We start from the raw sequence: 17676 nt of genomic DNA on the forward strand, positions 1-17676 counted from the left end.
TTAGAGTGTAAGCGAAGATGAATAAGGCAAGAAGTTCCCAGACTAAACAATTATAATAAGAGTAACAAATGCTATAGAGTAGAGGTTATATACAAAGCATCATGGGAGCACAAAGGAAATAACGGATAAAAAAATAATTACAGTATTCAGTAAGGAAAGAGAGAGAGACAGAGATGGGTAGAGACACTTATCAAGTTCCAGGAGGCTCTGTTCTAAGAGTCTCACAACAGCCCTCTAAGGTGACATTATTATCATTCCCATTTTATAGGTGATGATACTGAAACACAGAAAGTTTAAATTTAATCTCATGAAAAGGACACTGGCCCTATTGCTGCTCAACATGCCTCGTCAAAAGCGAGCACCCCATCTTTTGGGTCTCAACATGGAATCCTCAGACACTTAAAAGTCTAGGGCTGATTTTACCTCATGGGTCATCAAGCTCTTTCTTTCCTCACTAAACCTCTACATAATATTCTAGCTTTTCAAAACATTCTCACATCAATTAATTTGATCTGCCTAAAAATCTTCCTCAATAAATAGAAAAGGCATTACCTTCAGAACAGAACAAGAAATTGAGACATGAAAAAAAAATAAATGCCATGTTAAGGACACAGAGCTGATCCCAGACTCTGGGTCTCTGGCCTTTTCTTATTGTTCTTTGTCCATTGTTACTTATTTGTAGGTGGCCCCCAAATCAGATGCAGTAAATGGATAAAACTAACCTATTGTTCATAATAGGACCAGGCAATGTTGTACATAGGGTGGCTATGAATTGGAACCAACCCGAGGATACCTAACAACAACAGCATTGTTCCTAAAATGAACATTATGGGATAAACAATTTTTATGACTCATTCCAAAATGCAGATGACTTTCCAGAAGGCATTAAAAATCCTTCTTCCCTCCTAAACAGGGCCCTAGGTGAATTTTCTCATGCAATTTCTTTCATCTTTTAAATGAGACAGCCAACTGTGGAGATTGTGTCCAACTGCTGTTAAAAAATAGCAAGAAGTCATCATACATCATTAAAATATTCCGCTAATGGAGACTGTGGCTTTTCTGTTTGTTAAAGAGTAATTAGGAAGGAAAGAAATGAGAGACTAGGAGGAAAAAAGTTCTAAAGCTTCATCATCTTCTAATCCATACCTGTATCTAATCAACCTATTCAATCTTCAACATGCAAATTTTAGATCAGAAAGGTGTGGCTGGAGACTCTGGGAGTAGGACTGAGGGTATGGCCACTCACAGTGCAAGGCATGTAAATAGACCCATGTAGAGAAAGAGCCAAAAATACAACTAAGAATACGAATGAGGTCTATCTTAGAGCAAAACTGAAAAAGACAGGATTTGGATCACGTTCAGGAGATGTTGACCTGAAGACAGAAGCAAAAATTTATTATTATATTTTATCATGTTGTCCTTACAATGAAAATTTCTTTTAATGGATTACATAAAGTAGCCACACATCCTCCAAACATTCTCCTTCCAGAGTGTTGTCACATAAAAGCTCACAAGCACAAGTTCAGAGTTGTACAAAACAACGGCCTTACTCTCCTTAAACCCACTACACGGTATTTTGACTCTTATTCTTCCTATCTATTTTTCTTGCCACATGTGAACTGAAAGAGGCAAGAGGACTCCAAAGAATTAAAAACCTGGAATTATTTTTCTTTTGTACACATAGGTGGAATTAATCTGAAATTGAAAGGAGAATGAACAGATGCTACTTTTTCATAGTGTAGCCTGAAATAAATCTCTGTTAAAATACTTCAATCTGCTGAAAGAAGATGGTGTGTTTTGTTTTTTGTTTTTTGTTTTCCCTCCACTTAGTGAGGATTTCTATTTTCTCTAATTCTTCTTTTGGTGCGTGTGTGTATGGGGGTGCACACAGTGGTTCCAAAAGTCTTAAACTGGCAGCCTCTAAAATAAACACTCTTCTCTTTTCCTTAACTTGACCTTGCTAACTTTCAGATTTTCAAAGAGATCAACTTCAGGACAGTTACAATTCCATTCTCAGGACATGTGCTCTCATGTCACCTAGGACAGTAACTGGACGTGTTCCATGTCAAGAACTAGGATGAGTGTCAGTCCAGACTGCCTTCTTCCAAAACTCCAATCACAGAATTGTTGCGGCTGCACAGCCCCATTTTCTAGGTCAAATATATATGACTTCTTACAGATGGTATTTCACTGACGGCACCAAACAAGTTCAAACAAATAAAAAGCAAAACATTTAAAATGCTGAGAAACTTAACTGTATGTCTGACCTCATCATCAGGCAACTTGGTTAAATTAATCCATCAAGATGCAAAAGGTATATTCATTTCTCCACAAAGAAAAACTTGTGTGCAAATAAGAAAACTTCTATACAAATGACCTGAATGTTTGAATGGAGCAAGATGAAACCAGAGGATGGTTAGGTCAGTGGAAAAAGCATGGGTTCCAGCACGAGGCAGATCCTGAGTCCACCATCTACTGGCTACTTGAGAAGTCACATAACTCCATGCCTAAGTTTCATAATAGGAAAAACTGCAGTAACTCCTACTCTGAGTGCTTATGATGAGCCTTAAAGGAGAGGCTAAATATAAAAGTCCCCGGCACCTAACACACACTTAACTAGTTTTGCTTAACAAACTCACCTCCCATGCCCAGGCCAGCCCTGAAAACCTAACTATAACTTTTCTTCAAAGGGTAATTTAGAAAATTCTGGGTTGGCAGGTTCTCTTTTAAAAAAGGAGGGAAGGAGTACATTATCTCTAAAGATACATTGTGGTGCTAGATTCTTTAAGAATCGACAAAGTTAGTGCCTTTGAAGCTAACAGTCTAAAAGAAGGAAAACTGACATCATAGACAAATACAAATACCTAAACATGAAATGAGCAGAGATTAGTTAATATGTATACATGTAAATATATGCAAATAAAAATGCTATCATGCACAAAAAAGGATTACATGCATCTAACTATATATGTTGTAATTCTAATTTAAGGCTAAAACTGAAAATGCCTAGGAAAAAACTCTCAGAAAAAAAAAATGTCAAGGGGGGAAAAAAAAAAAGGAATTTTCTCTATGGCTTCTTCTTCACCTGACTTTTTATCTTTAATGGAATAATTTTTAAAACCAGCAATCAGTGACTGCTGGTTTTAAAAATTATTCACGGAATCTGTAAATGGTACATCTGTCAGGCATTCTTTATCAACAGTCTAAATAAAATGAACTGATAAAATCTAAGTGTGTCCTCTTACAAGTGCAGAAAGTAAGTTTAAGAGAGAAAGAATTTTGTTGTTAGCCAAGTCCACACAGCTCTGGAGACAGAGATGCAGAGGAAAAGCAGAAGTGAGAACAATACCACTGACCCAGCATGTGGATTACAAAGTAAGCAGCTCCTTTAGGTGGGAGCAAAAGGAGGCAGGAAACAGATTTTCTTCATGTGTTTGGCAAACAATTTGAGTCTTGGATTCTGGGTGTCAAGAGACTTAGGTCCTCCCTCAATTACTATCAACTAGTCCTCTGATCCAGGGCAAACCACACTCTTCTGGGCCTCAGTTTCCTCTTTTGTAAGATGAGGATAAAGTGAGCCCTAAGGCTGCTTTTCGCCAATGTTCAATGACTGCCTACCCTCATCCCTGGCACTATTACCCGAGGCAAGTCAAAAACCTAGAGAGGATCTCCAACAGGCAGTGAGATAGATAAGCTCTACCACGGATATACAGATTTTGGGACTCATCAGCGTAGGAGGTGGTAGCTGAAGCCTTGGGTGTGAATGGTATCACCAAAAAGGAATGCAGGGTGAGAAGAGAAGGCTGAGAAAAGGAATCCTACGGAAAATTAACATTTAAAGAATGGGCAGAAGAAAAAGAGAGGATGCTGAGTCACAGCAGGGAGACCAGGGCGAATGGGGAAAAAGCAGGGAGAAAGAGAGGAGATGGATGTACACATCAGAACTGTAAAAACAATGATGGAAAACGTCCACTGGATTTGGCAGCTATGTCACTGGTGGCCCAGTTAAGAACGGTTTTAAAGGAAAACGACAGATTATTTAGAATACTGAAGAATGAATCAGAGGCAAAGCAAGAACAGATTTTTTCCTTCAATATATTTTGTTATAAAGGGAACAAGACATGATGGGGTCATGCTGAAGGCCACAGAGTCAAGGAGGACTTTTTCTTACAGATTAACAAATGTTTAATCTATGTGGAAAGAACTATCAGAAAGACTTCGAAACACTGATTCAACCAACAATTACTAAGGACTATCTACAAGCAAGCACTACTTTAGACATACAGGATCATATCATTTTCCTGTTTACAGACGCACTGGTTGGGAACGGAACCCAGGTCTTCCACATGGAAGGAGAGAATTCTGCCAATGGACCACCAACAAACAAGGCAGACATGGCTGCAAACGTATAGCCATGGTCATGAAGTTTATAGTCTCCACCAACATGGAGCGAGATCAAGAAATAATTACATTATTATTTAATTACAAGTTTGATAAAGGATGCACAGAAGTCATCCAGAGAGCTGGGAGACCTATGACAGAGACTTCACAGGGTGACCGCATTGTACCACTCCAGAGAGTGCCCTCTGCACCAGGCACTGCTCCTTGCAGTCAAGTGCAAGCCTTGGACCTGACTTAGTCTGGGTACCTGGGGAAGGCTGCTTTGAGCAAATGACATTTAAACTGAGACCTAAAATGATGAATACATTTAAGTATTTTTAAAATGAAAACGGAGGAGTAGGAGATAGCTGGGGGCCGGGGATTGTGCGGCTGCAGTAGTACACACGCTGAAGCCCTACCTCCCATAAAGACAGTGAGTAAGAGAGGGCTGGGGAGAAGCGCAGCTGAAAGCCCGTGTGGTGGGTAGCCGGCTGGAGAGGCATTGGAGCCCAGATCATGCAGGGCCCTGGGCCTATATGAAGAGCTTTAAACAGGAGAGTAACATGATCAAATTCAGCAAAGAAGCAAGGTAACTGAGGAAGACTCAAGTCCCTTAAAGACAGGAGGGAACAAGATCGAGAGCAGGGGCCTGAGTTACCTCCTGGGGTTAGCTCCAGGACTTCCAACCTGTGCTGGGAATGCAGTATGTATCCTTCATCTGTGGGTGTCTGATGAGTGTTGTTGTTGTTGCTATGTGCCGTCGAGTCAGACCCGACTCTTAGCGACCCCTCCTTGGGTTTTCGAGGCAGTATCACTACGGAAATAGATTGCCCAACCTTCCTTCCGAGGAGTGGCTGGTGGGTTTGAACCGCCAGCCTTCTGGTTACAGATGTTTAAATATCCTCAGCTCTAGATGCCGTCTGGCAGAGCCTGGGTGAGCCGGAGCATCTACGCCAGTTATCTTGAGAAGGCACACAGCCTTTGTATTGAACAAATATCATTGTTTTCTGTGTTTATCGTGATGGATAAAAGGTTGAAAGTATTGGAGGGCTTTTTAAGGTTACATCTTCCTCTAAGAAAGGTGAAGAGGACTGATAAATAGGTACAGATGTCAGAGGAGTACTGACAATGGGATGATGATGGGGCTCTGGCTTGATAACCTCTAAGTTTCTTTCTGTACAGGACAGAGAGCAAAGTTTTGTGGGATTTTTTTGGGGGGGGGTCTATTTTCCCCTCTATATTCATTCAGTGTTTATTTCATGCCAGGTACCATCCACTAAGCATCCACATGTACTACTTCATGGAAATCCTCAAAACAATCCTATGGTGTAGTATTACTATTATTAGCCTTAGCCTAAGTTTTCAGATGACAAAATGAGGCACAAAGGATTTAGTGACCTATGCAAGGACATGTTGCTATGGGATAGCCAGGTTCAAACCAGATGATCTGGTTCCAAAGCCTGTGTTCTTAACCACTACTCAGTGCTGCCTCTCTAAGGTTCTTGGCTAAGAGCAATGGGAGGGCTGAAAAAGGGCTATAGGAAAGACATTAAGAGTTGTCCCTAGAGAAACTGGACACACAAGTGCTGAAGCTGTATGTAGACAGGACTCCAAACTCTACCAGCTGTTAGCCAGTTATGAGTCTAGAAAAGGTCAGAGTTAACCTCTTTAAGTCTCAGCTGAGGATGTGGAGGCACTGGTGGTGCAGTGGTAGAATTCTCACCTTCAGTGTAGAAGACTCAGGTTCCATCCCCAGTCAGGGCACTTCATGAACAGCCACCACCAGTTCGTAAACGGAAGTTTGTGTGTTCTTACGATGCTGAACAGGCTTCAGCGGCGTATCCACACTAGGTGGACTACAAGGAAAGGCCTGGCTATCCACTTCCAAAAATCCGCCAACAAACAGCCTATGGATCACCACAGTCGCCCCCAGGGAGCATTTCATCCCATTGCCCCATGAGGTCACCATGAGCTGAGGTCTGACTCAACAGCAGCTGACTGAAGGGCAACTGACAATAATAACAACAACAACAAAATGAGGATAACAGAATCTACATGTTGTGGTAAGGATTCAGAGATAGTATGTACAAAATCCTTTGTTGCCAGCACACAGCAAGCAGTCAATGGTATTTGCTACTCTAAGTGGCAGAGGAAGGAGCCCTGGTGGCTTGAAAGTTAAGCACTTGGCTGCTAACTGAAAGGCTGGCGGTTCAAACCCACAGTTTCTCTGCAGGAAAAAGATGTGTCAGTCTGCTTCCATAAAGATCACAGCCTTGGAAACCCTATGTGGCAGTTACTCTGTCCTAGAAGGTTGCTATGGGTCGGAATTGACTCAACGGCAGTAGATTTGGCCTTAGAGCTGAGTGGCAGAGGAACTTAACTAAAGAAACATAAAGTGAACCAGGCAGTGAGAGAGCTGAAGGAAAGAGAAGAAAAGCACTTTTAATGGTACCAGTCTGCATAGTGTTGTGATTTTCTCCAGAAGTTCCTGGAGGAAGGCTGATCGCTGGAATAATTTACAGCTAACTCAAACCAAAGGAGCTCTGGTAGCATAGTGCTAAGGCATTGACTGCTAACCAGGAGGCTGGAGGTTCAAACCCACCAGCCACTCCTCGGAAGGAAGATGGGGCAATCTACTTCCGTAGTGATACTGCCTTGGCAACCCAAGGAGGGGTCGCTATGAGTCGAGTCTGACTCGACGGCACACAACAACTCAAACCAAAGCAAACTCACTGCCAGTCGAGTCAGATCCAACTCATAGTGACCCCTCCTTGGTTTCTGAGGCAGTATGACTACAGAAGTAGATTGCCCAACCTTCCTTCCAAGGAGTGGCTGGTGGGTTTGAACTGCCAGCCCTCTGGTTAGCAGTCAAAATGCTTTAGGCACTATGCCACCAGAGCTACTTAATTTAGAACTAGGGTTAGATAAGGCATCTGGCTGCTAATCAGGAGGTCAACGGTTCAAACCTACCAGCCACTCTGTGAAAGGAAGATGGGATGATCTACTAAATCTTTACTTCCATAAAGATTTATAGCCTCAGAATCCCAATGGGGGTCGCCATGAGTCAGAATCAACTCAATGGCAGTGCATTTGGTTTTTTGGTTTTCAGAGGGTGAGACTGAAAAGGAAACATGGATGACAGGATCTAGGCAAGCATTTACTGGTCAATAATCAACCAAAACCAAAAACCAAACTCACTGCCGTCGAGTCGGATCCGACTCATTGCGACCCCTCCTTGGGTTTCCGAGGTGGTATCACTATGGAAGTAGATTGCCCAATCTTCCTTCCAAGGAGTATCTGGTGGGTTTGAACCACCAGCCTTCTGGTTAGCAGTCAAATGCCTTAGGCACTATGCTACCAAAGCTCCCCAATAATCAACAGTATCAATAAATACTTATTGGATACATTCCTTGCAGTAAATCAACCTAACTCTGGTAGCGTAGTGCCTAAGGCATTTGACTACTAACTAGAAGACTGGCAGTTCAAACCCACCAGCCACTCTACAGAAGGAAGACTGGGCAATCTACTTCCATAGAGATACCACCTCAGAAACCCAAGAGGGGTCACTATGAGTCAGAATAGACTTGAAGGCAGTGAGTTAGATGAGAAATATACTGAGAATTCATCTTGGGATCACAGAAAAAAAATGACCTCAGAAAGAAAGAACAGGATTCCAAAACAAAGAGGGAACTGAAATGAATCTAAAAGGAAGATGATGTGGACTGAACTGTGTCTTCCCAAAATATGTGTTGTAAATCCTAACCCCTAATTTTAACAGGTCTATGGCCATACCACCCTGAACGCGCCTGATCTCATCTGATCTCGGAAGCTAAGAAGGGTTGGGCCTGGTTAGTACTTGGATGGGAGACCGCCTGGGAATACCAGGTGCGGGTGCTGTAGGCTTTAGGAGCTCTGGTGGCGTAGTGCTTAAGGCACTTGACTGCTAACCAGAATGTTGGTAGTTCAAACCCACCAGCCGCTCCTCGGAAGGAAGGCTGGGCAATCTACTTCTGTAGTGATACTGCCTCGGAAGTTCAAGGAGAGGGTTCACTATAAGTCAGTCAGTCAGACTGGAAGGCACCTAACAACAACAACAATCTTAACAGATGAAATCCCATTTAGGAATAGAGTTTTCTTTTTTATGTTAATGAGCTACACCAGTGTAGGATGAGTTTTAAGCAAACCACTTTTGAGATACAAAAGGAGCAGATTGGTACAGAAGCAAGGACAGATGCCACAAAAAGATCACCAAGGAATGGAGGGCCAGAGATGAAAGAGACAAGGACCCAGAGCTGACGAGAGAACATTCTCGAGAGCCAGTGCCCTAAGGGGAGCTCTGGTAGCATAGTGGCTAAGACACTTGCCTGCTAACCAGACGGTTGGCGGTTCAAACCCACCAGCCACTCCTCGGAAGGAAGGTTGGGCAATCCTACTTCCGTAGTGATACTGCCTCGGAAACCCAAGGAGGGGTCGCTATGAGTCGGGGCCGACTCGACGGCACATAACAACAACAACAACAACAGTGCCCTAAGAATTTGGACTTCTAGCCTCTTAACCTGGGAGTAAATAACTTTTTGTTAGAGCCACTCACTCGTGGCATTTCTGTTACAGCAGCACCAAGCCACTGAGAAAGGAAATCAGGACACAGATTCCCTCCCAGGTTGGTTCTCCTTCCCTGTCCCCACACCTTCTTTTCTTTTCTCACTGAACCTAGACATGAAGATAAAAGCCATGAACTGATGAAGAACAGAGAAGACTGAAGATTAATCTACATTTGAGAGAAAATACTAAAAGTTGGAAAGCTTTTGGACATTTCCTTATAAATGATGTGGGCAGAGGAAGCCAGAGCTTGTAAATCAAGAGATTAGCACTGGTTTCATGAGAGCAGCTTCACGGAAGTGGAAGTTTAGGGGGTCAGGTCTGGTCAAAAAAAGTGAACAAAGCACGGCTTACTAGAGGAAGAGGCAGAAGGAGGAAGAGGGAAAGGAAGGTGTGAAACCATCAGAGCAGGAGTGGGAAGGAAAAGCCAGTTCCTAAACCGAACAGGCTCCACCCTGGATCAGGCATTCAAAAGGGACAGCCAGCTGTTGCGACTGGTTCCTCTTTACCATGGCAAAGTTTAAACTAAGTAGTTGGTGACCACTGTTTTTAAAGATTAAACAAAAACAACCCACATCCATCAGTACAGACTCAGCAAAAGAATAAATGATAAATGTTAATAACACACTTAGAAATAGAGGCTCCCTGAGGAAGGATGAGGGGGGAAAAAAACCCAAAAAGAAAAATGATCTTGCAGCTTTATAAGCTGCAATAGAAAGCTGTCCATGGCATTTCAGTAATACAAGAGCTGATATCCTTAGTAGGCAACAGAGTACTTGAGAAATCAAAGAGTAGAAGAGAAAGAAAGAAATGTGATGAACTGCATAAGGATTTTTATAAATGATCTGTAATTCTGTAGACACCTGTCCACCAATGTTTCTGAGGTGTAAGTTTTGGGTTGGTTCATATATTATTATTTCCTTTCTGTAATTTATGTGTCCATTTGTATGACTAAAGATATTTAAATCTCCAATAACATTACAGAAAAATCCACTTCTTTCCTGCAATTTCACTTGAGGGGGAAAAAAAAGAAAACAAATTCCCTATCTTAAAATAGAAAAAAAAAAAAAAAAACAATGCGAGGAATAGTACTTCAGAGGTCTAACAGCTATTTCCTGCACTTCACTCACTGTACTGATCACAATCAAAATTAAGAATTAAAAAGAAAAAAACACCGTGACTACTATTCCCAATAACAACAAACAACACAACATATTGTCCTTTACCTCATCATACCTTTCAAACCATAAAACACCACTATATATAACTTAAAAAAAAAAAAAACCTCTGAGGGCTCTTAATGTACACAAATGTGATTATTAAGCAATATAAGCAATCTAATAATGAGAGTATTGGTGATGATAAGTCATTATTCCAGAATGAAAGCTGGAAATAATCAATGCCAGATTTAATAATGTTTAGATTTTATAGCTATATATTTAGAATTAAAAATACATATTATCAAAATTCTTTCATTAAAAAATACTTCCATCACTGGGAATTTGAAATAATATGCCCTTATTCTACTTCCCATGATTGTCTTTGTAATGCACTTTTTCAAGAACGACATTTTTTTTTACCATTGCAATTAAGATGTTTTAACGGAACATGAAAGATCATTATAAAAGCTAATCATAAGCATCTCGTGTGCCAAGTGTTAAAGGAAAGACCAATTACCCCTGACTGTCTCTTCATTTTTCATCCATAACAGAATTTTACCTGGGCAAACAACCACTCAGAATAAAGACCATACTTCCCAGCCATCTCATAGCTAAGTATGGCCAGAAAACTTCCTTCTGGCCAATGAGTACTGACAGAAAAAAAAAATGTGTGCAACTTCCAGGTACTGCTCTTAAAGGTAAAGGGCATGCCTTTCTTTCTTTCTCTCTCTTTCTGAGGACTGAAATGTGGTTGTGGTGGTCAACCACCTTGGACCACAGACCAGGCCCAAAGACAGTGAATGAACAAGATAAAAAGTGCCTGAAACCCTAAGACCTCATGGAGCAAAGTACATGTACTAGTTCAGACTATTAGATGGCAGAGAAAACAACTTCTATTTTAACTGTCTGTTATTTGGGACCTTTGTAATACATAGTCAAACCCACAGTCCAACAGATATATAGTAAAAGTCAGTGCCGTCGAGTCAACTCCTCAGAGCAACCCCTCTTTGGCAGTATCACTATGGAAATAGATTGCCCAATCTTCCTCCCAAGAAGAGGCTGGTGGGTTTGAACCACCAGCCTTCTGGTTAGCAGTCAAATGCCTTAGGCACTACGCACCAGAACTCCCAGATATATAGTAAATGAGATCTAATTTTCAATTAGTGAAAGCAAACAAGCATTGCTACTTGATGTCCCACCAGAATCACAAACCACTGTTACAACTTTTCAAAGCTAGTTTAACTGCTAAGTAGGTAGCACTCTACTTACAAATTTGCAATGGGTGATAAATTTTTCATTGTTAATCCTCTTGATAATTTTCTTTCACACCCAGTCTAGGTTTACATACATGAAACTTTGATCTAGAGTGAACTCTTACAAAGTAAATATGGTTTACTTATTTGAAATCAAAGTACTGCAAAATAACTCAAACCAATGTAAAATTATTTAACAGTGAACAAGAAAGAGTCCTTGAACCTGCTGATCAATAGATTGTGTTAGTGTTAATACTTCTGACAGATGTTTCCTTGAAGGGTTTTAATACAATCAAAATGGCATTTCTAAATTGTACTTGTACTTATTTTCATTCTTGAAGTCAAAACAGCAACCATTTCTGATATGCTAAGTTCCCCATCAAAATATTATCTAAATAAATCATTTGTTAAAAATAGAAACATGAACGTAATTCCAATTACTAATTTGCTTATTGTTGAAAGAGTACAGCTTGGGAACAAGCAAATCATGTGAGGAATGCTATTTTCCTCTGTTTTCTAACTAAAAGCTTGCTGCACCAGAGCTCTTAGTAATTCCAGGAAATTCTCCAAGCTTCAACTGAGCAACTCTGCTTTTACCTATTATACTCAGTCACCTCATATAAGACCGTGTTTCAACAAAAGACCCTGGCCTTAGCCAAAATGTTTCAAAACTACTGAATATACAGGTAACAAACAGAGCAATGGCCTTTTTTCTGGAGGAGAAAGGGAATATTCTTAAAACATAAAAAAAAAAAGAAAACATTTAAAAATGCCTGGATCTTCCAAATTTGTGTGATGCAGTAGAGGTCAGACAGACAGATCTAGGTTCTAAGCTATGTCTCCTTGGACAAGTTACTCAAGGCTTCTGGAGTCCTTGCTTTTCCATCTATAAAATGAAGAAGACCACTTGTCTCATGAGATTGTTAGCAGGATTAAATGTAATAATGTATGCAAAGATTCTAGCAAAGCGCACAGCAGTTACTAAATAAACATTAGTTCCTCTCCCTACCCACTCTGTCCCTACTACAAATCACCAAAATATCAGAACAAATTACAAATGAAGGAATGCTGATATGGGTTATGTCTTTTTGCAGTGGTGATATTTCTACTGTGTATCAGTTAAAAACACCTCAGTGAATGAACCATATATCCACACAAAAATGTGTATATGAATATTCATAGCAGCATCACAGCCAAAAAAAAAAAAGAAACAATCCAAATGTCCATCAACTGACGACTAAACAGAATGTGGTATATCCAAACAGTGGAATATTATTCAGCCATACAAACGAATGACATACTAAGGATACATGATACATACTACAACATAGATGAACCTTGAAAACATTATGCTAAGAGAAGGAAGCCAGACACAAAAAGCCACATATTGCCTGATTCTATTTATAAGAAATATCCACAAAAGATCAATCTATGAAAAAAAGTACATTAGTGATTGTCTATAACCTGGGGATGGGAAGTGACTGCTAATGGGTGCAGTTTCTTTGTGGGGTGATGAAAATGTTCTAAAATTATACTGTAGTGATGGTTGCACAACCATGTAAACTATTAAAAAACGATGAATTGATTCTTTAAATGAGTGAACTGCATGTTATGTGGATTATACCTCAATAAAGCTTTTCAAAAATTAAAAGGTTTTCATTGTTCCACATCCTACTTTGGCGAGTAGTGACTGGGATCTTAAAAGCTTGCAAGTGGCCATCTAGATGCAACAATGGGCCTCTCCTCATACAGAGCAAAGAACAATGAAGAAAACCAAAGACTCATGGGAACAATTAGTCCAGGGGACTGGTACCTGCAATCCTCAGCCTATATGACTATGAGACCAGAAGAACTAGATGGTGCCCAGCTACCATTGTCAACCACTGGGAGGGGGATCTATGTAGGAGATCCTGGATAGAGAGGGAGAACAATGTGCAACAAAACTCAAAAATCATTTAAAAAAAAAAAAGACCAGGTTTACTGGTCTGATAGAGCCTGGTCTACAGAGTCCCTGACACTATGGCCCCTGCTGTCCTTCAGGTCTGGAATTAAACCCACTCCTGTGGCTTCCAGCCAAACAAAAGACAGGCATAAGAGCTGAACATTTACATTGGGTAGATACACTCCTTGGAGAGATCAATCACAGGAGAATAGAAGGGCTGTGTATGCACAGAGAGGTAGCTCAGGCAGCAGGAGTGCATGAGAGAGAAGGACACAGGAAAGTGCTAACTATGGGGAGGAAGTAGGAAGAGAGCTGTTGCATTGTGGGATACTGCAGTCAATATCATGAGATAAAGTATATGTGAACTACTGTATGGAAAATGAATTTGCTCTGTAAACCTTCACCCAAATCACACACACACAAAAAAAATTTTAATAAACCTTTTTTAAAAAACACTTCACTGCACCTAAAATTCAGTAAATCAGATCACAGCTGTTCAAAAGATACTGTCATCCAGAAAATAGGCTAGATCTTTAAACAGTTCCTCATGTCTATCAACTTTGTAGTTTGCTTTATGGTCTAGTATGTCATCAAATTTTATAAATGCTCTATTTGTTTAAAAATCTGACCACAAACTAGTGCATAAAGCAAGTTACAAAAATGTCAAAGAGCTGATATCATAAAGACTACTTCATCTGTCAACAATGTAATCAAGTTATAAATCAATAAAAGATTATTTTTTAAAAGGCCAGCCCTACAAGGTTATGGTCATTACTTGGTCACAGCCAGCTACCCAGAGGGACCGAGTAGTTGATCCTGCAGGCTTGGGACCATGGTCGCAGGGGACATCAAGCTCAATTGGCATAACATACTATACAAAACATTGTTCCACCTACTACTTTGGCGAGTAGCGACTGGGACCTTAAAAGCTAGCAAGCTGCCATCTAGATGCAACAACGGGTCTCTCCTCGTCAAGAAGAAAGAAGAAAACCAAAATTAATGGAAACAGTCAGTCCTAGCGACTGGTACACCATCCGATCTGCAACCTATACAACTATGAGACCAGAGGAACTAGATGGTGCCCAGCTACCACTGCCATCCACTTGGAAGGGATGTAGGAGATCCTGCATAAAGAGGGAGAACAATGTGGTACAAAACTCAAAATCATTTGGAGGCAAAAAAAAAAAAAAGAAGGTGGGGACCAGGTTTGCTGGTCCAATGGAGCCTGGTGTAACCACTGAGACTATGGCCCCTAGCTGCCTTTCAGGTCTGGAATTGAACCCACAATTGTGGTTTCCAGCCAAACAAAGTACAGGCATGTGAGTTAAACATTTACCTCAAGTAGACACACACCCTGGAGAGAACAATCATGGGAGAAGGAAGGGCTGCTTATGCACAGGGAGATAGCTCAGGGTGCAGAAGAGTATGAAGGGATGGACACTGGGAGGAGGTAACTATGGGGAGGAAGTGGGAGGGGAGCTGCTGCATTGTAAATTTTGGTCAATGACATGAGACAAAGTATATGTGAACTGCTGTATGAAAAGTGAATTTACTCTGTAAATCTTCACCCAAATCCTAATAAAAAAAAAAAAGGCCAGCCCTAAAAAACTGTCTCCTACTGTACCATTTGCTTATAATGTATCCTGTGCACGTGACACATGTATATTGCCACTTGAGAACTTTAGCTCACAAGGTAACGGAATAAGGTTGGAGGTATGTTTGCATATTGCCAACAAATTTCTTTGTTATAATTAATACCGATGTTTTTTCAAAAGTGCATATAATCAATTATATTTAGGAGCATCAGGGAGGTTTCTATTTCAAGGATCCATGGACTAAATCTTTTTGGACTACAAGTAATTGTTGCATAACTCATCTGCACTTAATTCTTTCAAAAGCTTATTCTGTATTTAGCACACTATTCAATGTACTATCAGTATCTGGAAGAGTACAATCCCCCAGGAGCTTTCACGAGATGCAAAACAATGCAGAGAAAGGAATGTGGTGCTCTGGTCAATGCCAAGGTCAACATTTCCCCAAAGTGTTCTTCTAGTTCAGCAAGCCAAGGCCTGGAACCAGTCCATGGCTTTATCATCATCATGGATTTATCCTTGAACAGTTCCTGAGAAAAGACCTCCACTGGGTCCAGTTCTTCCTATACCAACCAACCAGCTGCTATCATGCAATTCCGACTCATGGTGACCCCGTGTGTCAGAAAGGAATTGTGTTCCACAGGGTTCTCATGGCTCTGACCTTTCAGAAGCAGATCACCAGGCTTAGAGGTGGATTCGAATCGCCAATCTTTCTGTTAGTAGCTCAGCATTTAACTGTTTCCACTACCCAGGACTCCTATTGTTTTTCTTGTACCAGCAGAAAAATGGGACCCAGCTTCAATCACCTCAGGCAAGCAACTAGCTTAAAACTCTGCAAGGCAGACAGTAATTTTCTTTATTACTAACTAAAATGGTATGCTAAGTCAAGAAGCTCTGGTGGTGCAGTGGACAAGGCATCTGGCTGCCAACCAGAACCACCAGCTGCTCCATGGGAGGAAGAGGAGGCAATCTACTTTCGTAAAGATTTACAGCCTTGAAAATCCAATGGGGGTCGCTATGAGTCAGAATCAACTCGATGGCAGTGGGTTTTTATGTTTTTGCTTTAAGTTATATCACTCCCCTGTTCTACAGGCTAAATACCACTAAGTGAATTAAACCTTTTTAAAAGACCCAACTACTCTACTAGCTTTGTAACCCTAGGCAGTCAGATGGAGACAAAACTTTCTTACACTGTGACATTCTCTCTTCTCAGTCCCTCCACACAGACCCAGATACATCACAAGTCAACACTATAGTCTTTGTAATTCATTAGAAGTAATGCCCTTACCTAGACTTCTCTTTAAACTGTTATCATTTGTTTAATTGTTCGAGAGAAATAGTTACGTGCAAATACTACAGTTTAATTTAGATACTGATTATGTTGCTAAGAGATGTGTATTACTGAATTACATACAAATAACTTTGGTACTCTGGTGGTGCAGTGGTTAACATTTGACTGCTAATCAGAAGGTCGGAGGTTCAAACCTACCAGCTGCTCTACAGGAGGAAGAGGAGGCAATCTACTTCTGTAAAGATTTACAACCTCGGAAGCCCTACAGGTCACTATGAGCAGGAATCGACTCTATGAGTCAGAGCTGACTCAACAGCAGTGAATTTGGTTTTGGTTTGGTACCATTTGTGAGTATGCAAAGTCCTGCTCTACTTTTGCACCATTTCTTTCTCTTAATACATTCCTAAAAGGGGGAAAGGGTGGGAACTGCTAGTCTGTAGACAGTACTAACAGTTTATGTTAACAGCTGCTAGCCAAAATGTTGGAGGTTCAAGTCTGCTCCAAGGTACCTCAAAAAAAAAAAGACCAAAACATCGGTCACTGGAAATGCTCTGGAGCACAGTTCCACTCTGACACACATGGGGTCGCCATGAGTCAGAACTGACTTGACGGCAACTGGTTTACTTTAGAGTAAATTAACACACAGCTTTAAGTTTGAAATATATGAGCCTGCTCAAGGCTGGCAAAGAGCTTTTACAGGAGAGAAGATGTCAAGGGCTCCTTTGTGATCTAACCGTGACTGGCTAATAACAACAGTGAGAGAATTTTGCTCTCTGGTCACAGGATCAGAATGCTGAATGATATAATAAGAACAACAACTGTGGCAAACCAGGACTGGGCAGAAGCAGAGAACACAGGGGTGAAGATGGTGCCTTACACCAAAATCACATGCAAACAGATTGGGGTTTTATTGTAGAGACTGGGCAGGAGCTAGGATAAGATTTAAGTGCTAGAATAAAAATAACAGATTAATATGAAGCAAGATATGGCAAGGAGGCACAGAAACACTATGAAAGACAACAAATACAGTCCATAGAAGCAGAAAAAGTATTTACTGAACTTGGTAAAACATGAAAATCAAAACATAAAATACTAAAATACTTTATATAAAAAATACAATATAAATATCCTTTAAAATTTCTCTCTCTGGTCAACCTGTTGCAAACATTTTGTGTTATCTACACAATTATACGTAAGTATATATATACACATGTGTTTCTAATCTTATTCTTCAGCCAGTGTTGACTGAGGGCCTGCTAGGATTCAGGCACTCTTCTAGGCACTTGGGATGTGTCACTGAACAAAATGAGCAAATATGGATCAAGAGATAAATTACATGGAATGCTAGGAGATGGGAAGTACTATGGAAAAAGAAAAAAGTTAGAAAAAGGGAAGCAGGGTAAGGGATTCAGATGGAAAGAGGTAGTCTGTGCAGAATTCACTTGAGAATGTGAGATGT

The 17676-nt window shown here is 40.6% G+C and overlaps 1 protein-coding gene and 1 pseudogene across 1 annotated transcript in view; one reads left to right on the top strand and one right to left on the bottom strand.

Annotated features, from left to right (window-relative positions):
• The window catches only part of DIP2B (disco interacting protein 2 homolog B), a 303697-nt gene that overhangs the window by 182084 nt on the left and 103937 nt on the right, over nucleotides 1–17676 (bottom strand). The gene's annotated exons all lie outside the window — the stretch shown is intronic.
• On the top strand, nucleotides 8159–8283 carry LOC122149761 (annotated as a pseudogene).

The sequence above is a fragment of the Orycteropus afer genome, unplaced genomic scaffold (assembly GCF_000298275.1).
Source record: "Orycteropus afer afer isolate SDZICR_OR568_19922 unplaced genomic scaffold, OryAfe1.0 scaffold00045, whole genome shotgun sequence".
Taxonomy (NCBI): Eukaryota; Metazoa; Chordata; class Mammalia; order Tubulidentata; family Orycteropodidae; genus Orycteropus; species Orycteropus afer.